The 26,361-nt window shown below is 39.1% G+C and overlaps 1 protein-coding gene across 3 annotated transcripts in view; it reads left to right on the top strand.

Annotated features, from left to right (window-relative positions):
* Nucleotides 1-26,361, top strand: part of LOC131078691 (vacuolar fusion protein CCZ1 homolog B) — a 144,455-nt gene that overhangs the window by 11,886 nt on the left and 106,208 nt on the right. Inside the window, exons 1-2 of one of the 3 annotated variants that reach the window (XM_059216783.1) lie at nucleotides 17,924-18,136; nucleotides 18,620-18,676. The exons of 1 other annotated variant lie outside the window; for it this stretch is intronic. The gene's annotated coding sequence lies outside the window, so the exon portion shown is untranslated. Of the gene's footprint in view, nucleotides 1-17,923; nucleotides 18,137-18,619; nucleotides 18,677-26,361 lie in introns of those variants that run through there. One more of the 3 variants, XM_058016464.2, reaches the window with a different exon arrangement.

The raw sequence follows: 26,361 nt of genomic DNA, 5'->3' as shown, positions 1-26,361 counted from the left end.
TCCAGTCGGTTTTGGGAGCTTTTTGATTTTCCTTTTCTAGAATGCAAATTTTGAATGCAATGAATTCGCCAGAATGGTCTAATTTTCAATTGGAATGTTGATGCAGAGCTTAAATTTGTCTAAGTGTTGAAGATGAAATGTGATTTTTTGTCCAATTGAATATTTTTGACCAAATTTTGACTTTTTTGAATTTTGATCCTAGGCATCTCAAATGATTTGTTTTCGCCTTGTGAAGTGTTAAAATGTGTAAAATCATGTTATTTTGGCCTGTAGGAGCAAAATCGCTCCTGTCCCTCAGTGAAGGACGGGAGCTCGTTTTCAAATATTTTACTATTCCTGCAGGGTCAAGATGAATTACGAATTGGAAGTGATGGAGAAAGGCGAGATCTTTCCATTGAATATAAATTGAAGATTTTCATGAGCACAGAAATGCCTCCAGGGGAAAAATCGCTCCTGTCCCTCAGTGAAGGACCGGAGCTACAAATCCAATTTTGCTTTGTCCTTGCAAGATTTTAACGTCTTGACGATGTGAAAAGGTCCAAAGAGGTACATTTTATCAAATGAATATAACTTGAAGTGCTGTCGGGGAAATCACATGGATAACCAAGTCCGGCTTGAGTGAGGTCCTGATCCTGAAATTTGGCTAAGTCTGGAATGCCCTGATCCTGAAATTTGACTAAGTCTGGAAACTGAAAAAACCTCCAAAAACTAGATTTTGCAATATAACTCCTGGAGGTCTGAAACCACTCTCAAACATCCTGAAAGTATATATGGAATATAACTTAAAGTATAAGAAAGAAGAAACATAGAAGGAAATGTCACTTATACTTAAATGTTATATTCCATTAAAATTATCCTGATAAAGAGTGCGAAAAGTCAAATTTCGCTCGTGTCCTTCTCCAAGGGTCCAGAGCGAAAAGCGCTCCTGTCCCTCTCCAAGGGACCAAGGCGAATCGCTCGTGTCCCTCACCAAGGGACCAGAGCGAAAATGATTAGTTGAGCCATTCCTGACCTTGTTCGGACGAATCGAGACATCAAAGGCATGGTGAAGGACGAAATGAGCATGATAGAGCATCCAGACTTGATCAAAACAATAAAATGCTTAAGTTCGCTCCTGTCCCTCAGGAAGGGACCAGAGCGATTTTTGTTATAGATGATTTTCTCGCCAAGTTACGACCGATTCCAAGGCATGGATGAATGGAAGGACGCATTATGAACCCGTTGAATATAAATCTGGAAGCTAGCAAAGTGAAGTGAAGCATACAAAGCCAAGATCGCTCCTGTCCCTCAGGAAGGGACCAGAGCGATATTGATTATATTGGCCAAGTCTCTCAAAATTTACGTCAAGCCAAGGTTTTGCAAGATGGTAAAAGGTCTAAGGCGTCTTTTGAAGGTGATATACCAAAGTGTTGAACGTTAAAATGCTACCAATTTGCACAAAGAGCCTATATCGCTCCTGTCCTTTGGACAAGGACCAAAGCGATTTTTACTAAAACACTCATGTTCCGTCAAAACCAAGACAAGGCAAAGATAGGCATGGTCAAGGACGTCCTTTGGAAGACAATGAATGAAGAACAAAGATCAAAAGTTTGCAAATTTGAGCCAGGACACTAGGATCGCTCCTGTCCCTCAGGAAGGGACCAGGGCGATATTACATCCAAAGGCACTCATTCACACATGCAAGTCAATCTAACTCAAAGGACCCAGCTAAAATGGCGATTTGGACATAAGGATGAAGACCTTGGACGTAAAAATTGCAAGAATCATGACCAAATTGATGGATCGCTCCTGTCCCTCAGTCAGGGACCAGGGCGATGAGGTACGTATCTTCTCACTTTTTCATTTTGGCGCTTAAAACACATTTTTTAAATTTATTTAAATGCTAGGAAAAAATCGATATTTAATTAAAAGCATTTAAATAGCGCATGGTATGTATTTATTAATTATTTTTTGCCTTTGTAAAAAATCGAAATTTATTAATTAAAAATAAAGGCATTTAATAATTAATTATTAATTTAATAAAAATCAAAAGGGAGCGCTTGGGTTTATTTTGTCAAGGTCGGCCTTTATTATTTATTTAAAAATTGTTTTAATTGCTATATTTTGCAAAAAGTCGGCCTTAGGGTGAATGATGAGAGGCGCTTATATAAGGGAGGTGAAAGATTTTTTATTTTCACATTATCATTTTTATCATCTCTCATATGCAACTTGGAGAAGGCAAAAGAGGAGCGAATTTCATACAAAGGAAGGGCGAAATTATCATTCAAGAAGAGGAGCGAATTCAATCAAAGGTGGTGCGAAACTACTATCCAAAGGAGAGGCGAACTTGAAGTTTCCATTTGAGCGAAGTTGCCTAGGACGTCAAAGACATATCAAAGATGGCGAAATTGCTAACTTGAAGAGGAAATCACGTCCAAGACTTGAAGGGTGGCGAAGTTGATAAGAGGAACGTTCTTTTGAAGATCACATCAAGACTATCGAATTTCAAATTTTGCCTAGGCGAATTCCTTTATTTTGCATTTTAGAGTTAAGCTCTCAAAGAGGTATGACGATATGGATTTATTGTTTTGATTTTGAACGTTGATCGTCATTTCCTTAATTTTGGATTTTGAAATTTTGTTTTGCCTTAGCTCAGTTGTTTTTAGGAAATGATTAATAAAGGACTTATCATTAAGTTTCCTAAAATTTGCTCTCTATCTATTCATTGCAAAATCATGTTACTAATTTTGAAATGTTGTGTAGGCGTCAAATGGAGGTCTCTTCAAGGAAAATCAAGCCGGATCAAGGACGGTCTTCGCCAGGACGGTCTTCGCCAGGACGATCAAGCCAAGACAAGGGCGACCTCTTCCAATCCAGCGTTCCAAGGCGAGGTACATCATCCTGCACATCAAGGACAAAAGGAGTTAGAACAAGAGTTAATTAAAGATAGCCTCTCAACGACATCAAATTGAATATCTAGCAAGCTTCAAGTGTCAGATGAGGTGGCATCCCAGTCATCACTCCTCCAGTCAGTGAAGTCCACCTCAGCATGTCCAGATTCAATGTACTTAACTCATGGAAGGTGGCACAAACTTCGATGTACCTACCCCGGCTATCCATTGGTCGATTTTTCTAGAAGGGACATGTGTCCAAGCAATACAATTTTATCATTGGTCAAGCATTAAATGTTATGTAATGGTTGTAACCAACCCTAATTAGGGTTTTCATTGTAAAATCTTGGCCATTGATCTTGAATTGATCTAAGCCATCAAATTGTATTGTGGGCACTATATAAGCCCAGGCATTTCATTTTGTAAAGGTTAATTTTAGATAGAATTAGAGAGAGTTGTAAATAGTTGAAAGTAGATAGAGAGTAGAATAGGAGGACAAGGCAAGAAATTGTTGCCATTGATTGTAAACAAACTCCATTTTCATTGAAGTAATGGTGAAATATGTCGTTTTTCTTGCAATTTGCACGGTTTCTTGTTGAGTCTTCAATCTTAGATGGTAGATGATTAAATGAATGGAGGAAATGTGATTGATTGATGGTGGAATTCGTACATCCATACTACTAGCAGTTTGTTGATTGCAAACTTGCCTTGTGTAGTCGACTGGAATCGTTCAGCTTAAGCTCAATTTCAATTTGTCGCCTCTTCATTCATATGCATCAACTTGGATGGTATCTATGCCTGCGGTGATGATTTGAACATCATAAAGCTCCCTTAGAAGATCGCACTAGTCTTGTGTAGATGTTCCATTGATGTCAAAACAAGATCTAGTTAGAGTTTTGTCAAAGATCAATCATTGCTCCTACATTCTTAGTATTAGGATTAGATCCTCTCTTCGCCCTTATCCTTTTTCCATTTTTTCCAAATCTAAGTTAGTAAGAGCCTGTGTCCAGCAAAGCAGATCGGAAGTTCAATGTAAGTCCCCTTGTGATTCCAGCAAATCACATCATACCACTGGAGCTTGTCCACACGTGGAGACCCCACTAAAAGAACCTTGGAGTCTACCTAACTGATCCTTTACGCGAATCTTCAGCAGTTAGAGACTATTTTCTCAAGAGAGGATAAGATGCCTTTAGGTATTTTATTCTGTGTATGATTGTGTACAAAATACACGTCAACAGAACCTCACATAGCTTAAGGGTTTCTTTGGTCTTTGCGGATTTTATAAAAGGTTTGTTAAGGGTTTTTCACAGACGGTAGCGCCTTTGACAGGTCTCACCAAGAAGGGAGCCTTTGTGTGGACAGGGGCAGCACAAAGGTGTTTTGAGCATTTCAAGTAGGTAATGTCTTCATGTCCAGTTCTAGCTCTACCAGATTTCATGAAGCCTTTTGAGCTTCATTGTGATGCATCGGGTGATGGGATTGGAGCAGTATTGATGCAGGAGAAGCATCCCATTGCATTCGAGAGTAGGAAGCTCCGGGGAGTTGAGAGGAGTTATTCTGTCTATGACCGGGAGATGTTGGCCATAATGCATGCATTGGCCAAATTCCGATCATATTTGGTAGGTGGGCGTTTTGTGATCAAAACTGATCACAACAGTATTAAATACTTCATGAACTAGCGTGATCTTAATGACCGGCAACAGAAATGGGTTACTAAATTGCAGGCTTATGACTTTGACATAGAGTTTGTCAAAGGTAAGAAAAACGTGGTGGCTGATGCCTTATCTTGGAGACCTCACTTATGTGCTCTGGCAGAGATTTCAGGAGATTGGAGAGATCGGATTATAGCAGAGTATGTCGGAGATGCTTGGGCTTCTGGATTGATTTCAGGTACTATACAGGATGATCGCTATGAGGTGATAGATGGATTGATCAGAGTTCAGGACAGGGTTTATTTGATTCCGTCATCACATTTGAGAGAGGTGATACTGAAGGCATTTCATGATGCACCCACAACTGGGCATCCGGGGATCTTCAAGACCTACAGGCAGATCCGAGAGCGGTTCTCATGGAGAGGGCTCAAGGATGATGTTCAGAGGTATGTCAAAGAGTGTGCAGTTTGTCAACAGAATAAGGGAGAGCACACATTTCCTGCAGGTTTATTACAGCCCTTGCCCATTCCTGATAGGAAATGGGAAAGTATTTCGATGGACTTCATCACTGGTTTACCACGAGTGCAGGGAAGGGATTGCATCTATGTGGTGGTGGACCGCTTGACGAAGTTCGCTCACTTCTTTGCTATTCCGTCCATTTACACAGCAGCACAGGTGGCAGATCTTTTCTTTAGAGAGATATTCAGGTTACATGGGTTTCCCAGATTCATTGTCAGTGATCGGGATAGTAAGTTTATGAGTGTTTTTTGGCAGGAGTTGTTTAGGTTGTGTGGTACAGATCTTACACCTAGCACTAGTTATCATCCGCAGACAGATGGGCAAACAGAGATTGTGAATAAATGGGTGGAGGGATATTTGAGGAACTATGTAACTGCACAACAAAAGGCTTGGGTCAGATGGTTGCATATGGGAGAGTATTGTTATAACACCACTTATCATATGTCCATCAGGATGACTCCTTTCATGGCACTCTATGGTTATGACGCACCTAGCTTCATGGATTTAGTTTTGGGGGACAGCAGAGTGCCCAAAGCCAAAAACTTATTGCAGGATAGTTAGGACATCCTGAAAGTGCTCAAGGAGAATATACAGCAGGCCCAGAATCAACAGAAATTGTACGCTGATCAGCACCGAATAGAGCGCAGTTTCGAGGTAGGGGATATGGTTTACTTGAGGCTACAACCATATAGACAGTCATCGCTCAAGAAGAGCGGAGCTGAAAAGTTGAAGCCTAGATTTTCTGGTCCCTACAAGGTGATTCACAGAGTGGGCGAAGTCGCCTATGAGCTTGAGCTTCCAGAGGGCAGTTGGGTGCACAATGTGTTTCATGTGTCTAGGCTTAAGAAAGCCATTGGTCAGAGTGTAGTGCCTTCTGCAGATTTACCCCCTTTGGATGAGGAGGGGAAGCTTGTGTTAGTACCCGAGGCTATTCTGGACACCAGAGAGAGGAAGCTTAGAAACAGGATAGTGAGGAGTATTTGGTCAGATGGAGAGACCTGTCGGAGGAGGATTCTACATGGGAGAGTGAGCAGGTTATTCAGCAGGCTGGACTGAGATTGCTTGAGGACAAGCAATTTCAAGGGGGGCGGACTGTAATGTCCCCACTTTTGCAGTTGACCAAGTGTGTGTGCGTTAGCCTTGTTCTACATGGTCCCGAGGGCTAACAAAGGGTTTAAGGGGATCCTGGAGTGTTTTGGCCTAATCATTTCCAGTTTGGGCCAAAACGAAGTTGATTTACTCAGTTTCAGGCATACTTACTATTTTTAGTAAGTCAGCAGGACATAGTGGAGGCCAGTTTTGGTGTTTGGATTTGATACTCCTTGGTGAGAGCTTTCCGACGAGCTATCACTCGCATTATTCGGAGTCCGATTGCTAATACATTTTAATGCCTGAAGTTTTATTAAAGTAACATTTAATTTAATTGTAAAATATTAAAGTGTTACTCTAATATTTATTTTATGGGGATCTGTACCCAAGGGAGACATAAGTGAATATTTTAATATATGTTTTATATTGCTCATCTTTTATCCCACATTGCCCATGAGAGTTGAGTGGACCCTTGGAAAAAGAATAAAAGAAAGCGTTTGTGGCTTCATTAGATATGTTGAATATGAAAAGAATTGGTATGTGTGAGTTGCAGATCCGTTCTTGGCATTAGAGGACGTCTATCCTCTCTTGTGACATTCTAGACGTCATTCCCCTGGGGTTTGGCCTTTGGAATCCATTGCTATCAGCTTCATTATCAGGCAGATTGGGTGCATTTCCAGCTACAGGCAGATTTAATGTTTGTTCATATCTTCTTCCCTACTTGTCCGATGCTTATGCCATTTTGAGGAGATGATTTTATGAAGATATTGGACCTGTTGAAGACAAATTAATATTGCTGCAACACTATTCACGCGGGTACTATTCACGTGGTTACTATTCATGTGGTTACTATTCACGCGGGTACTATTCACGCGGTTACTATTCACGTGGGTACTATTCACGCGGTTACTATTCATGTCACTGTAGCAGCAAGATTGAAAATGATTGCTGGAGTATTATGTCAATAATGCTGGAATAATTAGTGAGTTGATAATTTGCCATGTATTTGATTTTATTAAAATTTGAAAATAACATCTTATCAACAGTAGTTCAATTTTCAGTTTGCATATTATTGTAGTTTCATTCTTGTCCATATTCTGTGATTTCAATTCCATGTAAAACAAACCAACATTTCATTTCCGGAGCCATATGGGAATTTAAAACATTAAACGGAGAAATAAGGAGTTGGATGCAAACTGTTTGATAAAATTCCTAGCAGCAATTGGTATGGTTTTTGGGCATGACGACTCTGATGGACTTAGAATCAATGGCTAGGATTACAGGATAGAAACCCTAATTAGGGTTTGTTACAACAAACTTCCTTAGCCAATTAGAAAATTACATTCCCGGAGTGAAGACCAATAGGAAGCAGGGGTAGGTACATTGAAGTTTGTGCCACCTCTGATAAATTAGGTACATTGAATCTGGTCATGCTGAGGTGGACCAATCCGACCAGAGGAATGATGACTGGGATGCCACCTCATAATGCTTGTGACTTGGTTGATCCATTTCTGCCTCTGACGTGATGAATGATGAACTTCCTTTGCTTGATGAGACTTCCTTATTGTCAAGTCTTCCTTCTCTAGTAGCATATTTGGCCCTGAAATGCTGGCAACTCCTTTCTCTGTCATCATGTGGTTCCTTAGCGTGGCCAAGTGAAGGTTTTGGCAACTTATTGAACACTTGTAGTTTTCCAACGTTTCAAAACTCCTTGAGTCCATCTTTGTGCTTTTGGAATGTCCTTGATGAGGATGGATTGGAATAGGTCGTCCTTGTCCAGGCTTGATCTTCTTTTATCTGCAAAATAAACCAAAGGATGATTAGGCACATATGACATATTCATTTCAACATAGCATTTTCCACCTTAAATCATTAATGAGAAGACATCAAAATGGAATTTCGCTCAATATCCTCTCCAGGGACAGGCCCTATAAAAATTTCGCTCTGGACCCTTTGGAAGGGTCAAAAGCGAAATTTGCATTTTAGCTCAAATTTCATCATCTCCTTGCCTTGAACTTCACTTGACATTTGAATTGCTTTCTCCTTAAGATATCATTTATTTGACCCCCCAAAAGACCAAAGAAAGGATTTCGCTTTGGATCTAGGCCAAGGACATGACCTATTTAGAATTTCGCTCTGGACCCTTTCGAAGGGTTAGGAGTGAAATTTGCATTCTTGACTCAAATTCTTCTCACTTTGTGACCATACTTGCTCAGATACATGTCTATGGATGCCCTCAATCTCAACCAACACCAAGTTTGATGCAAAATTGGAGCAAAATGGAGTTTTTTAAGGATTTCGCTCTGGACCCTTTGGAAGGGTCAGGAGCGAAATTTGCATTTTAGCACAAATTCTATCATGTCTCTACTCCAAAATGCCTTCCAATGCAAGCATACGCTATCCTTATCTTCACCAAAGCCTAGGAATCCACAATTTGACCTTCATCATGATCAAATTAGGTGAAATTGAGAATTTCGCTCTGGACCCTTTGGAAGGGTCGGGAGTGCAATTGAGAATTTCGCTCTGGACCCTTTGGAAGGGTCAAGAGTGAAATTCTTGACTTGCTTGTTTTCCTTCACCAAGGTCTATCCTTTTCACTCTCTATACTTGGGCTCTCATCTTTGGATCCCTCTCCTATACATGCAACACTTACTTGACCCTCAAAATGGCTAGAAAGGAGAATTTCGCTAAAAATCATGGCCAGGGACAAGACCTATTTAGGATTTTGCCCTGGACCCTTTGGAAGGGTCGAGAGAGAAATCCTTGTCCTAGCCTAAAATCTTCATCATTGGTGGCCACAATACATTCCAAGGCATGCCTAGGGGTCCATCCAAGCTAAATCTACCATGATCCACACTCAGCTTGACACAAAAATGAAAGGAAAAGGTGAATTTTAGGAATTTCGATCTGGACCCTTTGGAAGGGTCAGGAGCGAAATTCACATTCTAGGCTTAACTCTTCATCTTCAACTCCAATCTTCCTTGCAAGGCAAAAATACACCACTCTACGTGCACCTACGCCATAGGAATCACTGTCTTGACCTCATCTAAGAAGAAAATATGAGTTTCCAAGAATTTCGCTCTGGACCCTTTGGAAGGGTCAGGAGCGAAATTTCTATTTTAGGCTAAAATCCTTCATCTTTTCAACTCCAATCTTCTTTGCAAGGCAAAAATATATCACTCTTTGCCCAAGGAACAAGGTTTGTATCCTAAGCAAGGAAGTAAATGAGGTTTATGAAGAATTTCGCTCTGGACCTTTTGGAAGGGTCAGGAGCGAAATTCATATTCTAGGCAAAATCTTCACCTTTTAATGCTTTCAATCACTTCCCAAGGCAAGAACATATCAATCCACCTTCCAACATGCCTTAGAAACCAAAAACTTGGCCAAAACAAGGAAGAAAATGAGAGTTATGGGGATTTTCACTCTGGACCCTTTGGAAGGGTTAGGAGCGAAATTCTCCTTCCAGGTTGATTTCCATCATTTAATCGCCTCAAACCTCCTCTCCAAGGAAAATATGCATCCAAGTCCTCCAAACCATGCCTTAGAAGTTCCAAACTTGGTCAAGTCAAAGAACAAAATAGAGGAAAAGTGAACTTCGCTCTGGACCCTTTGGAAGGGTTAGGAGCGAAATTTACATTTTAGGCTCATTTTCACCTTTTTCCTCCCTTCTTTGGCTTGGATATAACTTATTAGGCCTCTCCTGATCATCCTCTAGTCCAAGTTAGCATTCACTTCAAGGTTTTGTGAAGAAAAAAGGGTCTCATATGAATTTCGCTCTGGACCCTTTGGAAGGGTCAGGAGCGAAATTCCTCCTTATGCTCAAATCCTGACTTTGTTTTCATATTTCTTCACTCCAAATAAGTGTTTTGCCCTCAATAATGCCTGGGAATGAGTTAGTTCTAAGTTTGGATCAAAGTAGAATGTCCTATAGAGGGATTCATTGTGGACCCTCTGGAAGGGTCAGGAGTGAAATTGGAATTCGCTTTGGACCCTTTGGAAGGGTCGAGAGAAAAATTTGACATTTTGGTCTCTCCGTCAGGATTCATATATGGAATATAACATTTAAGTATAAGCTTTCTTATACTTTAAGTTATATTCCATATATATTGTCAGGATGTTTGAGAGCGGTTTCGAACCTCCAGGAGTTATAATGCAAAATCTAGTTTTTGGAGGATTCTTCAATTTTCCAGACTTAGTCAAATTTCAGGATCAGGATGACATTCCAGACAGCCAAATTTCAGGATATTTGAAGATCAGGATGACATTCCAGACTTCATCACTCACCAATTTGACCTAACTCAGATCTTCAAAGATGATATTCACTCACCAAGCCTCATTGACCTCCTGAAACTCAAACAAGACACTATTAGCAACAAGAGAAAAACTAGGCCTAAGGGAGACTTTCAAAGAAACCCTAACCTGGAGCACCTGCTGACTCCCTTGGCTCAAGCAGAGCCTTGTTGTCCTCATTTTTGCTTTCAAAAATGAAGGACCATTACATAAATTTTTTGTGAAAAAATAAAATTTTACTCTATGGCACGCTTCCTGAGGCAGAATTTTGACTAATCCTTGGATTGGCTTAATCCTTAGTCCATCCTCGAACTACGTTTCGAATTTCGTCACATTCTGGATTCGTTTGTTATGTCTTTCCTTCAATTTCGGGTTTTTTCTCCCTGATTGCAGGTGGAGAATTTTCCTTGAATTGCAAGTTTTAATGATTTCCATTGTTTTGGTCTTTGTAGGGAAATTTTTAGCTAGTTACAAGTGCACTTTATTGAAAAATAAAAACTTGTAATTTGCTTTTTATTTCCCCTTTGATGCTTTTTGGCTTTTTCAGTTAAAATAGGGATTTTTTTGGTTAAGTTACAAGTAAACTTGTAATTCTTTTCAAAAACCCCTACTTTAATGGTTTTTGCTTGTAATAGGGATTTTAAACCCCTATTACATGTGTGCAAGTGAATTATAACTTGTTGTAGGGATTTTATTTTCCCTTTACAAGTGATTTTAAACTTGCACATCTCTCTCCAAAACCCGATTTTGCCTTGGAATGAGAAAAGTGACATTTAAAACTTGCTATTCTCTCCCAACAACCCGATTTTGCCTATAAAGTGCATTTTTTAGGACTTTTAACATGTAATTGCATTTTAAAAACCTAATTTTTGCCTTATTGATGAAAAAGTGCATTTTAAACTTGCCATTTGGTCCAAAAAACCCGATTTTCTCCAATTCATGCTAATTCGAACTTGTTATTCTTTTCCAAAAACCTAATTAGCAAGAAAAAACGGTTTTTGAGAATTTTAAGCAAGATTTTGTGGAAAAAAATTTGGAGGTAGAAGGCGTTTGGGATTCTTCCCTATTCTTGTGCATTTTCAAACATCTTTCACGCCATTCTAGGGTTTTGGGAGTTCAATTTATTGCTGGTTTCTTGGTATCAAAGATGTAAACACGTTTTTACCAAAAACCACGTTTTTCTCCTTCAAGGATGCCACGAATCAACAATCTCCCAAGTCGTTTTTGCATCTCATGCTAAGGCGTTGAGGTTAGAGGGATATTTATCCACTTTCCATGCCATTTCCTTTGGATTTGCTGCCACGTTTTTATACAAATGGCATTTTTGTAAAAACGTGGCAAGGGTTTGGGTTGCGGATTGTCTTTATTTATTGGATTGTCTTCTTCATTACAAGATTGTTGCATCTTTTGGAGAGGCATTTTCAGTTTGAAACAAGGTATGTTTTCTTTTCTTTCCTTGTCTCATTTTCTTATTTTCTTGTTTTCTTAGTTTTCCTTTCTAGTTGTAATTTTGTAAATATGTTGTTCTTGTCCCAAAATTGGTTTTGTGAGAGAGTTTTTCCCCTTGATATGCAATTTTTGGATTGCATTGTTCTTCCCCATTTTCCCTCTTTACTTGTAATCGGGATTTTAAATTCCGATTACAAGTTGGCTGGAAATCTTTGTTCTTCCCTTACGGTTAAAGAATTTAACCATTTTTGGTTAAAATTCCAAGTTGAAAAAATGTGAAATACCCTTCCTTTCAAAATCGGGTTTTAAGAACCAAATTACATGTTGAAAAGTTCTTCCCATTTTTATGAAAATGGCATTCCCAGATTTTCCCATTTTTATCCATTCATGTCACCTATATCCGTACTTTCCATTTTCGTTATTTTCCACAAGTCTAATTCTCATTTTCCATCCATTTCTCCATTTGCAAATTTACAAGTGTACTTGCATTCGGGTTTTAAAAATCCGATTGCATGTATGCCCTTTCCAACTTGTATACTTGCTAAAATTTCCGCAAGATCCGAAATTGGTCAAAGTCAAGATTCCCCCATTTCCATTTATTTCCCCTCTTTCTCTCATAAAGTCGTGAAGTTCAAGAGTCGAAGTTTTTCCCATTTGAAAAAGGAAAAATGTTATTTGCAGCTGAATATGATGTTGCCTTAATGCTTTTAAGTCTTCATCACAATATTCCAGGTTGTCTATCAATGTCAGATTTTCCGTCATCTCCAATTCCAAAAAAGATGAAGTACAAATATGACAAGTACCAAAACGAAGTTGCGTCTTCCCAAGTTTCCTCTCCTTTGGATCGTATCAGAGATACAGAGATAGGACATGTAGACATGTCAAAATTTGTCAAAAGGGTTGAGGATCCACAAGATAGCAATATGTAGCGGCTGTTGGACAGCCATATCCATCATGCATCTTCTTTCCCGGTGGCTGCCCTAGAACCTGAATTCGTTCTCGCTTGCGCGCATCACTTTGACAAGGAGACAAAAATCATTAAAAATGATGATGGCGAAGCAATAATCCGCCTTGATGCAAACACAATTGAGAAGGTCTTCAGAATACCTTCTGCACTTGTTTACATGGAAATCTCCAAAGAGAGTGCAACTGAGTATTATGTAAAAAGGGAAAAAGATTGTAAACGACATATCAACAGGTGGATCCAAGAGCCACGAGCCGCCTTCTCAAGGTGGGCTAAGTTGTATCGCTGTGACTTCAAATGGGAAATAGGAGACTTCATAACCCTCCTCAGTAGGATAATGGGCCTTGAACATTTTAATGTTTTTGAGCCCTGGATGTACCAGTTCATCATGTTTATAAGGCAGTCCCATCATATATCATGGGGAGAAGTCATTAGCGATGCCTTGTGTGAACAACTTGCAACAGTTCCTTCCACCATGACTTTTTATATGAATTCATACTTGGTGTACTTGGCAGCATCACTTAGACAATTTCTAGGTCTTTCTACCAAGGGTGATTGCTCGCTTATACCCGTTTGGGAATATTATGATCAGTTGCCTTTGAGACCCAGTAGATTGCATTTCAGAAGAGTCCAGGATGCATTCTTCAGTTACTTCATGTGTCAGTTTGACAAAACTCTGAAGAACAAAAGGGTATCATATGAGGCATGGGAAAGGGTGAGTGAGTATGGATGCTTGTTTCTACAGTTCCCGACCTTCACCTGTATGAGAATCGAATGCTATAGTGGGCAGCCATACATGCTTCCTAGATACCCAACTGATAAGATCATTCTTATGGAGTTGGAAAGACAAATCATGGTTGTCCACACTCATCAGTCTGCCAGACACAAGGTTGGAATGGGGATCTCTACAACAAACCCACTAAGAATTGGTCGGTATTCTCCTATCACATCCGTTAAAGCCAAGGCCATGGAGACCGAAATGCAGGAAATTAAGCTCAAAAGGTTTAAGTCCAGAGCTAATTTTGATTACCAGGGTATGAAGGAGAAGATCAAAAAATCCTTTGTGCACGTGCATCGCATTGAGGATATCTGGGTAGATCTCTGCATAGAGGTTGAGGTTCTGAAGATGGATTACTATAGGCTCACTGTTGAGAAGGTTTTTGATTTGAACTTGGTGGACATTCCACAAGGGATGATTGATGATGGGCACGCACTTGATCCTGAATATATTTCACGAAGGGTTGAGGAAGCTCCACTTCCTTTAATCCAATGGTCACACAAGGAGTGCATATTCATTCTTGAGAGAGTTCAGCCTATCTTGGCTAACACCAATGCTTGGCTGAAAAATACTGTTGTTAGACTCATAAAAATCAAGATTGGGAAAGAAGATGATTCTAGGGGGCCTCTTGGACGTAAGTATGAGATTCAAATTGACAACAAGGAAGGCACATAATCTTCGGGCACAAGAATCAAATTGCGAGTTAGTCAGGCAGTAGTGCTTCCTCCTGAGGAGGCGATAGTTCGTGGAAAGGAAAAGTCACGATTTCATGTTCAGGTGATCGATCTGGATAATCCAAAAGAAGGGCAGCAATTTGATGATGCTCCCAAGTCTCCAGCATTCGACTCGCCTCATGAGATTATTCCTCCAGTTTCCATTGAGACGCCCCTTTCTCCTCCTGACTTGCTTGTTGATGAATCTCCTCAGAATGCCATTCCTATTTCGGCATACGAGCCACCTCCTGATCATCAACAAGAGAATGTGTAGGAAGTTCTTGAAGATACTTCTGCTTGTGTCTAACTGTTAGAAATTGATACCTCCACTTTTAGTTTTGAAGAATTCATGAGGCAATCTTCATGCCCATTGGTTACTGAGCAAACCGTGGTCGCCATCCAAACGAATATTCCTCCCAGGATGACCACGGTTATACAAATAGAAACTGCTTCTCCTTTTCCTACAGCTGCTACAGAAGGAGAGTTGATGGTTTTACCTCCATGGCTTAGTTCTTTTACTTCAAAGAGGAAGAAGCAAGAAATCTCACATGATGCCTTTGATTATCAGCAACTAAAACAGTCCAGATCCAAGGTTGCTAAAAAGGCCAAGACTATCTCCAGAGTAACTATTGACAACAACAAGATGAAGGTAGCTAAAATTGTTGAACCCATTGCAGATAAGCCACTTGAAGAAATGTCAGTTGTTGATTACAAAGTTACAAGGATAGAATTGGGTAAGCAAACGCATGAGGTGATTAAACATGATGCTCAGTTTTCTGTAGCTTCACTGGTACAACGGTGTGATGAACTTCTAGCAAAGAAAGATAAATTAGAAGAGGAAAACCGACAACTTATGGCAGTTGTTCATAAAATCACAAAACCTGCTGCTGAAGGGAGTAACTCCATAGGTTCTTCCGGTTCCCAAGAATCAATTTGTGGAGTGGAAAGGGCTGCTCAGAAGGTACAAGCATTGGATTCTTGGAATGATCAGCTTTATGATCTATGTGCACAAGTGATGAAGGACATTTTTCAGATGATGTCTAAGTTGGAAACCGTTGAAGAGAAACTAGTACAACGGTGTGATGAACTTCTAGCAAAGAAAGATAAGTTAGAAGAGGAAAACCGACAACTTATGGCAGCAGTTCATAAAATCACAAAACCTGCTGCTGAAGGGAGTAACTCCATAGGTTCTTTCGGTTCCCAAGAATCAATTCGTGGAGTGGAAAGGGTTGCTTAGAAGGTACAAGCATTCGATTCTTGGATTGATCAACTTTATGATCTATGTGCACAAGTGATGAAGGGCATTTTTCAGATGATGTCTAAGTTGGAAATCGTTGAAGAGAAATTGGATTAGACTTTCGATACTTTCAAAAAGAATTTGGAAAGTGTTGAAGATAGTTTGAGAATTTGGCGAACCATGCCCCAACAACAGTTGAGTGTTCTACATGAGCATGCCATCATCTCTTCCAGGGTCATGTACTTGGAATTTGAAGAGCTTCTAGAAAATAAGGCCCTTGTTCTTAAATCCCTCATTGAGGAGATTGGTGATACAATGAGATTACGAGGTGAAGTTTTCCGAGATATTATCTCTCATTGTGAAAAGGCCTCTTGCAACATACTAAGTCAGGATGGAGAGCTGATTCCAGAAGAAGAAGTTCTTGCTAATTTACAGATGAGGATACATAATGAATGGAGGAGAGAACAATTCTCGGCCACTTCAATTCAAATGTTGATGAAACACCAAATCTTTTTGCATGAAATCCAGTTCATCCTGGATAAAAACAGCTCTGTGCTCCTCCGATGTCATAATACTATTGTGAAGACCATGGTTGTTGCCAAGAACACCCATGAACTGGATCCCGATGAACTACAAATGATCATCCAAAAGTTTGAAGGATTCATGTCTACACGTGCTATAACTTTAAGTGTTTTTAAGCACTTAGTTGTATTTTTCCATATTTGTAATCTTTAGTTGTAGTTTTTCTTTTGACAAGTTACATGTAAAAGTCTTTTTGTAAAATGCAAGTTAACTCATTACTTGCACTTTTGTAATTACATGTAAAGCAACTACAAGTTGTGTTCAATTAGGACTGTAGTTGGAATAAGTCTTAGTTAGTTATTGAATAAGTCTTGGTGGTTGAGAGAATCTCTCAAGTTAGTTAGGATCCTCCCACCTTTTTCTCAAGGCTCCTCTTCTATAAATACTTGAGGGGTCTATTGTAATTTTTCTTTTTGGAAAGCAAGCAAAAACTTTGCCAAATTTACAACAAAGAAGTCTTTGAGCTTTCATGTGTAAATTCAAGAATTGAAAGGAATAGAAGAAAATTGCTCAAGCTTTGAGTCTTTGTGCTACATACTTGAGTTTGTGTTCTATATTATCTTTCTTGCAAGTGTTTCTTAAAGAGCTTAATCACATCTGATTTGCAGTCTTTGTGCTGCAAGTAGTTGAGGTTAATATAGATTAAAACAAATATTTTGTTGAGAAAAGCTGCAAGTCTTTGTGCTTTCACTTGTTTTTTTAGGAGAATTTAGGAGTAGATTTTGTGAGAAATAGTTGTGAGTCTTTGAGCTTATACTACTTCCCATTCTTTTAAGTAGAAAAGAATAAGATATTTCAGTCTTTGAGCTGTTATAATTTGTTCTTTATAGCATTAGTATAGAAAAGGGTAGATAGAACTTCACATAATCAAGTCTTTGAGCTTGATATTGTTGTCCTGTCCCAAAGGAAGTGATGAAAGTCTTTGCGTTTTCAGGAAACTTCATTTCCTTTCTCTCATTTCGTTTTGAAAGTGGTTACTGCTGTTTATATCAAATCGCTATCCTTTTCTGTGAAGAGAAAAAGATATTGTCTTTGTTGAAGGAAGAAGAAAGATTGTTGTCCCATCCTATTTTATTTTCAAATTTGTAGTTAGATAGGGGGAGCCTTCCCTTAATTAGGAGAGTTTTACTCACACGCTGTGGTTGAAACCACAATTTTGTATATTTCCCCAAGTGTACAAAATTTTCAACCAACAAGCCTGCTATATTAGTGATCCCTCTGGCAACACTCAACATGCAAAGGCTAATAGACAAAACCCTAAAAGACCTAAAAACGAACCCCAGAAAGAAAAAAAACTAGGGATCCCCATTTGCAATGGGGCGATGTGTGAATATGTCACAATAGGAGGCAAAGGTGGCATCAAACATGCATGGAATCTACCAAAGTATGCTCCAAGTAAAAATCGAACTTTTCCAGCCATGGCGCCATTTCTAAAAACTTTGAAAATGTCTTCAATGCACCTCGAATCTGCAACAAAGGCTTGGAACAACAAGCAACAATGGAAAATAAAATCGCCAAAGCTCTCAAACACTAAAATCGCCATCCTCAACAAAATTGCCAATCTTAGAAAATCGCCAAACTTGGGCAAAATCGAAAAATCTGGAAATGATCTTCAATGGCAGCAATAGAAAGGATTGCCAAGCTGGAAAAAATGGAGGAGGAAAATGATTGGCTAATATTCTTTTGGCTCTTATAGCTGGGTTTTTTGGATTTTCGGAAACATGACTCGGTCAGGATATCGGCTATTGATTTTTATGTTTGTTTTTTATCACAAGTTTTCTTTGTTATACACGGGTTTTCGGGTTACCTCTGTTATTTTCCGGAGCAGTTCTATTTTTTGTGGATGCCACTCCTCCTCACCAAGCTTTGCTGTCTGCCATTCATGGTCTTTTCCCCTCACAATCGTAGTTTTATTTTCCTATTTAAACTTCTTATTTGAATGTAATTCGATTCAGAAAGCTTCATACGTCAACCTCTACAGGGAATACAAAATGTAAGCATTACATTATCATTTTCATTTTTTTTTAACTTTCTCCTAATACTTTCTTTGAAGCTTGCAAGAATCTGAACATTGTTTAGGGTTTCTTCCAGTGTCAACCTTTCTTATTACTGCCCAGTTGTTTAGGGTTTCTCCAAACTAGATAAAGGAACAATACAATCTTCTTTTTTCAAGGGCCAGTCTGTTGGGATAAGCACATAAATTTTTAGTTTCTAGCTTTAATGGCACAATATTTGTAAAGTTAATGTCTTTATCTGGAACTACCTTGCCACCTTCATTCATTAAGCCGATTTCTCCAACTTTGCATATTTTCCGTGTTAGTGTTGTCTCAATGAATTCGTTTTATTTTTAATGCAAATCGATGTTTATTTTAGTCCTATTGTAAATAACACAGTGTTTCACCGCCGCCCTAAATTATGTTTACCCTTGTCCTTCAGTATCTCAATGTCTTATTGAAATGTCTATTTTCTTTTGCAGAAACAAGCTTTTTGTGGAATGTAATGACGAGTATTGTCTTCTGTTCTTCCATTTAAGGTAATGTGGGTCTGGATTTCTCCAATTCTAATGCCCAGTTCTTGTTACTTTGGTTTTGTTTGAGCTTTAGTCCCTCAACTACATCGCCAAAGCTGGATCTTTTTCCCAACCTCCACAGGATGCAGAACTGCCCTATCAATTCATTTTAATTTCATGAAATTCTATAAGTATAATTTTAAGCTGCTATTAAACCCTACGGTTTGTTGTCCGCCACATTTGTGCTTCTTGGAAAGTTTATTTTTTAGGCTTCGAGCATTGAGATTTTAAAAATATGAGTTCAAACTGAGAGCTTTCAAATATGCTAGGGTTTCATTGTAGAAACTCAAAAAATCTAAGCCTTAAAACTGTGAGTTTGTAAACACTTTAAGGCTCAAGCATCGAGGTTTATGTGAAATTGAAAACTAAGAATGGTAGTGCTTGGAGCTTGATTGCAATTGGTACAGACCAACATGGGTGACTGGTTCAGTGATCTTCGCAGTGGTAGGATTCATTGACGATTTTCAGTGTACACTGATTTTGATATCTAACATTTGTTAGACATTAATAATCAAATTGACTTCACATCAAAGATTTAAATCAAACATTAAAACAAGGCATACAATAATCTTCAGCACAAGAACATACAATAATAATCTAGTAAGTCGCATAAACTCATTTCCAAGTAATAAGATGACTTGTAAATCAATGACAAGTAAAAGCATCATAAAAGGTCTCTAAAAGAGTTTTTGCTAGAAAGTCTCTAGAGTTGGGAGTCATGATTCTGCCAGAATATATAAGCATGAGAACATAGGTCTCTGTGGGAGTCATGACTCCTATTGACCCTGTACAATATTTGCCTGATGTGTTTACTCTTGCAAAGTTTCTCTCTTCTCTCTTCTGAGTGTGCATTTAAGTGGTTTGGTATGTTGGTCATTGCAACAAGTGTAATAAGGACACTGAATACAAATTTACACATTCCATCAAATGCATTTTAACAACTGAAAACAAGAATAACTTGGAATGCAACATATTAAACACTTACAAAGACTAAGCAAAAGATAGAAGCAAGACAATATTTACTATTCATGGATTACAAAAAGAAGGAACTTATACACTCAATCAAGACAATGTTATTATCAAAATGGAGGAGAACCATTTAACAGTCATTGACTCGTAAGTCAGGAATACAAAGTATATTATACTGCTATTCATATATTACAAACGGAATTTCATAACTTGTATAAAAAAACATTAACTAACTTCTGTTTCGTTGCTTTTGCAGGTAAGCATAAATAATATGAATCAAAATCTTTTCTTACCAAATACATAAGTATATTGTACTTATGATAAACTACACAGTTTTGCTTATAAAAGCAAATTATCAGTGCAGATACATATCATAAAGTACACAATTTTGTTTTCAGAACTGCACAATGACTTCATATATATTAAACATCATTTTGTTATTCATTTTTGCTTAAAGATTTGCTTAAGGTTTTGGATAGTTTGAATCTTCATATGGAATCTGTAACATGATAAACTGTTTACTTCCCAGAAATTATTTAAAGATTCCATTCTAAATTTTTTTGCTCTTTTGCTTCTTATCTTTGCTATTTCACTTTTGAAATAGGCAAAATAAACTATTGCAAGCTGTTTTGTTTATCTATAGAATTTATTCTTTGGGATTAATTTTTTCAACATCATTGATTCATTACCTTGTCTCAAGTTTAACCTCGTTACAGAATTTTGTTTTCAAAACAACCCTGATTTTGTGGTCGGCAGTCAAGCAAAGGATTGTGAATAAGCTGAATAAATAAATGCATGTTTTCACTGATTTAACTTTTCTTTTGGAGAGTTTAATGTTCTCTAATTTTAGTTTGCTATGTTTTATTATATTAAAAATCAGATAGTTCTCAGGGACAGATATTGTACATAGGTGAATGATTATGTACTAATAAAGGAGATAAATTATGTATATCCTGTTGCTCACCAGGATAGTGACTTTCCTTCTAATGATTTGAATGCCTTTAATCCTTGCTTAACTGCCTTTGACAGTAACATTAATGCTTATGAGGCCCTTACACTATATCCTGCTCTTGATTTCTTCAATTGCTAAGGCAGTATCTTTTATGACAGTCATACTCTTGCCATTGAACCCACAAGCTCAAAAAATCTAAAGCCTTAAAGCTATGAGTTTGTAAATGCTTAAAGGCTCAAGCATCGAGGATAATGTGAAACTGAAAACTGAAAACTGAGAATGCTACTGCTTGGAGCTGGATTGCAATTGGTACAGACCAACATTGTTAGACATTAATAATGTGATAGGTCTTAACTCACAGGCAACTCTCCCAATTAGTCAAAGTCATAATGTAATCGCAAAAATCACAAGTACCTGCAAGCCAAAATCCCTCTAGAATGAGGACAATCTAGCGCCCTTCGAAACTTCCGTTTTAACGGGAGCTACCACCAACTATAGATTATAACATTTATGTAGCTCCCGACTTCCTTTCCTATGCCCACCATGCACAGACTTTTTGATAGTCCGAAAGGCTTTTTGACTTCATTTCTATAGTTGGGCAGTCCAAAAGGCTTTTTGACAGCTTCTTCTCTGCTCCTTCAACCTGTTGGAAGTCTAGTATGCAGTTATTGTTGTCCATACTGGATATCTGTTAATAGCTTTTTGATATTATATAGGTAACATTAATATAGAGTACTTCAGATAGCCTTCTTCCGTGATAACAGTTCCAGTTAGCAATATTTATAAATCCCAGCTCGTAATTATACAAATCTAAATTGACATTATAATTTATGAATACTTGAAGTGCTGTGGTTTCCTCAATCATTCCCAGCTGTTGATTTTCTTACTTCATATTACAAAATGTAATACTCTTCATATACTAGCAGCAACTATATATAGCGTGAAAGTAATTTTTTTGTTTATATATTACCGCTTCATATAAGAAGCGAAGCTGGGCTGGCATCTACTGAGTTCTCATTTCCAATTGCATAAAAATGCTCTATATTCACTAAGCATATATGATATAGAAATGATGTTTTAATAGTTTTTTTGTTTTGTTGATACAAATTACTCATTAATATTGGTATATGGTATTTGGAAATTTCAATTTGGAAATATTGGGACGAGCTTAAGAAAAATCTCAAAGTTTTTCACAAACTAGTCACAAGCAAGGCACTTCATGGATATATCAACTACTTGGTACATGAGTCCATCAACTATTTAATCCTTTATATGACAGTATACAAGCGCAAGAAACCCTTGTGGAATCAGTTGTCTTTAATACTAGTGTTGAATTTCCATGTGCTTAGTCCTATTATAAAACTATAAAACTTCCTCACAGCACTATACAATCTCAAAGCAACCCTTATCGAATCATCTGTGTTAGATTGTGCTTTCTATGTCAGCTAAATCACAACTGTATAATAATTTATATAAACAAATATAAGTCACTTTGTTGTTGCATTTGTTGTTCAAAACAACAAAAAATACTAACCCCAACTATCTCATATGAAACTACAATATTGAAATATTAATTAGTACACCAAAGTTCATGAAGTCTTCATCTATACGCTAGTGTACAACCTCCACTTAGCACAATTCAAATATAGTTGTTAATGTGTTATTCATCAAATATTTTATAATTATAGCCACATTAATGTTGCACTAAGACAAGCCCGCATGTCACACAACAATGTTCTAAACAGGCCCAAACTTTGCATGTACCATGACAGAGTTTATAATATACATAAAAATTATAACTCATGCATCAAATAGTAAACCCACTAATATATACCTACTCCCTAACAAAGTTATCTAGCCAAAAAATTGTGATTTATCATAGTCCAACACTACATGAATAAAACTTTCTCTCACCAATCAAATTGACATAATACATGTAAGACAACACAATTATCAAAAAGATAAATAGAATAAAACAAAAACAAAAATTAATTAAAGAATATATTAGTTATAATTAATAAAGATTATCAATAACTATAACAAAAATTACTATTTCAACTACAAATTAACACGACAAGTACTCGCCACTATGTTGCACTTGTTCAATGCTGCCCTTGATAACTTCAATTTCATTTTAATTTAATTCTTCTGTTAGTGCCACCTTTTTTATTTGTTACATGGGCACTACTATAAACTTTAATCACCTAGACTATAATTTTAAATGGGCTGTGATCTGGTATTTTTGTCAGGGGCATGACGTCTGTTGTCGGGTAATTAAGCATTAAGGTAAATTGTGTTAGCATCGGCAGTTGGCACCGGGTAACTGACCGACTCCTTTATATTGTATCTGTTTCCAGTCTTTGGATATGCTATTGTAGTCGAACATATTGCTATCATTGTATGTACTGGTTTATTATGAATCAATAGAACACTTGTGAGTTCCATATATTCTGTGTACTTCTGTCATTTATGCAATGTCTTAACCTGACACCCTATGGGGAAAACATTTGGCGTCGTTGCCTAAATAAAAACCTGGGAGCAACGGGAAAAGGACGTATTACATGGCACACGGATAATGGGACAACCATTACCAGAAGGAACGAGTGACCCTGATAGAGAACCCGACGAATTGTTCGAGGGGGAAAAGACACGAAAGATTTCTCTTGCATCCTACAGGCGGCAATCGAAACACACATACGGAGGGAAGCCATCGCTGAAGATGTCCTAGAAGATGCTGTGTCGAGTTTTCTCGGAGTAAAGCCATGCTGTGAATCTGTTGATGAGCGAACTGCCTAACCTTTTGGCACAAGGATATTTGGCTCTCCAGAACGGAAGGGAAGACATCTACCGAGAGAACCGACGGCAGCAAATTCTACCGGAATTTAGGGAGCACCAAGAAGATGAGTGCAATACATGAACTCTGACGGTTAGAGAGAATAAATAAGAACACCCCCATTGTAATGAGTATGTTAGTGACATACATTATGTACGAGGATGAAGTAACAAAAGTTTTTTGTTTGTTTGTGTACATGGTGTGTGCTTGCTGTGTACGGAAGTGATTTATGCCCAATATAGTAAATAAAGACAAAAATAAAAAGATACAAAGTGACGAATGGGAAATGGCACAAAGAGCGTTGAATCTCAGGCAACAGATAGAACGAAGGCGTAGGCTAAGGTAGCTTGCCGACAGACGACTGACCAAGGGGTTGCTCGAAGGGAACCCAGGTGGTGTCATGGAGGTTGCGGAGGCAGAGATAGATAGAGAGAATTACACTCTCTACATTGTTGTAGGGTTGCCCGAAGGGAATGAACCTAGAAGAAGTCACGGAGGGTGCCGAAGGAGAACTCTACAGTTCGCCAGAATACCACCATAGGATAAGAAGTCGGAAAGAGTTGGTGGAACAAACAAGGCGAAATCTAAACCTGATCGACGCTACCAGAGTCCTACTAAAGAACTTGTCCATTTCAGAGGACAACTAGAGGGAGACAACCAACCGGAGGGAGATGACCGAAGGTGACGGTATCACCGAAGGTGTCGAGGGAACACAAGGGTATCGTACGGGAGGCAATTTGTTCGGTTCGGGGTCAGCAACCTTCTCCAGAAGACCCACGAGTGGAGGGTCAGGTGCAGGAGGTGGAGGTGGCGGATCACCAGGTACAAGCACACAAGGCATCAGAGGAGCGAGACCCAACAGTGGGATGGCAAGTAAACAAAATTCGCCAAAGTTCATAGGGGACGGCAAGGAAGACCCTGTACGGCACTGCCGTACATGTGAAACTATTTGGTCTGCCAACGGAGTGACAAACCAGGATGAGTGGGTATAGCAGTTCCCAACCACGTTACGCGGAGTTGCCATAGATTGGTACTCCGATGTTGACAAGCAAAAAGTGGCCACATGGGCCAATCTACAGAAGGAATTCAAGGAGGAGTTTCGGTTGCTCCGTGATGACAATGAAATCGTAGCTGAGATATACAGTACCAAACAAGGTCCCAAGGAGACAGTACAGGCATACAATCGGAGGTTGAAAGAATTGTTGGGTAAAATGGAAAGCCAACCAGCAGATGGGTTGAAGAAACGATAGTTTGTGGAAGGGTTGAAATCCTCCATACGGAAGAAGATGAAAATTGTACCACTGACGTCATATGACGAAGCCTATAATAGGGCGATGGACCTTGAGAGCGAACACAAAACGTCAAAGAAGAAGAAAAGTAATAAATACTCATCCGATGATGATGAAGATTCTGACGGGGAAAGCAACAACGGTGGCGAATCAAGTAAAAAGGTGCATGCGCTCCAAAAGGATATGGAACGAATGATGAAAGAATCCAAAGCCATGAAGGGGAGTACAAGTAAGACTGAAGAAAATGACGTGTGGTGTACGAACTGTAGGAGTGACAGACACACCAAGGGGTCCTGCCCCAAGAAGGCTTTTTGCAACATTTGTCAGATTGCCAGACATTTGACAAAGGAATGTCCCTACAATATGAAAACCAGGAGCCAACAAGTTCTCTTCACGCAAGAGCAGCCGACCATCGGAACTTCGCAAACCACCAACAATAATGCATCATCTGGCGGATACTGGAATAACCGGCAAGGGGGGAAGACCAATAATAACAATAATAATAGGGGCCGGATCTAATATGATGCGAAGGGATGACCAATGATCCAGTGCCGAGCCTGCAATCAATGGGGCCACTTTGCGAGGGAATGCACCTCAGAAGAAACTCCACAAAAACTATGCAAATGGTGTGGGCCTGGAGACCACGATGATGGAACTTGCCCAAAGTCTGGAGTGAACTTGCTCAACATTGACAGGACGGAGGAACGGGTATTGGCAATCACACAGGCACAGGCAAAGAAGGCCACATACCCGGACCCTCGCACGGAGAAGCAGCGGGCGCTGGAGGCGAAGGCTAAAGTGGCGAAGGAAATGTTGGCAACACTCAGGAAGCGACAAGTACTTCCCACTCTGAGGTTGAGGAAAATATCCTGAATCAAATGTTGCAAATTGAAGTACCTGTGAAGATGAAGGACCAACTGGAAACGATGCCGCAATTACGTACGACACTCCTATGTACGGTGCAAGTAACTCCACAGAGTCGGGTGACCCGGAATACGGATGTTCCTGGTGGAACACCAACAGACCCATTGGTCCTGACACTATACAGTGGTCGGCACCCGACAGTGGTAGAAATGGGAATACTTGGCACCATTTTGACTGACACCATTGTCGACGGCGGGTTGGGAGTAAATGTGCTTTTGGAAGAAACCTGGAAGAAGCTTGGCAAGCTGACACTGTGGCCGTCAACCTTCAACTTACTGGGAGTGGATCAACATGGTATCAAACCTCTTGGAACGCTCATGGCGCAACAAGTGACCATCGGGACACAACCATTTGTCCTCGATTTCGTGGTGATTCCGCTCGCCAAGAAAGGATACAACGCCATTCTTGGCAGAGGGTGGTTGGTGGCAGCCAGGGCGAATCACAACTGGAAGCGTAACATGCTGTCCATGGAGAAAGCCGAGCGAAAATTTATTATCGACTTGAAAACACAACTCGTGAGTGCAGAACTCGCGTCAGAATCGGAATCGAACGGCGAGGGCGGAGCTGGCGAAGGAAAGTACGGAAGGGAACCGGATGAGGAAGGCATCTCGGGAATCCAAGGATGTTCGGAACATGAGACCGATTCCCTTAATGGGCTCTTCCATTGGCAAATGGAAGACTA

Source organism: Cryptomeria japonica, chromosome 2 (genome assembly GCF_030272615.1).
Source record: "Cryptomeria japonica chromosome 2, Sugi_1.0, whole genome shotgun sequence".
Taxonomy (NCBI): domain Eukaryota; kingdom Viridiplantae; phylum Streptophyta; class Pinopsida; order Cupressales; family Cupressaceae; genus Cryptomeria; species Cryptomeria japonica.
This window is presented reverse-complemented; position numbering and strand designations above follow the sequence as displayed.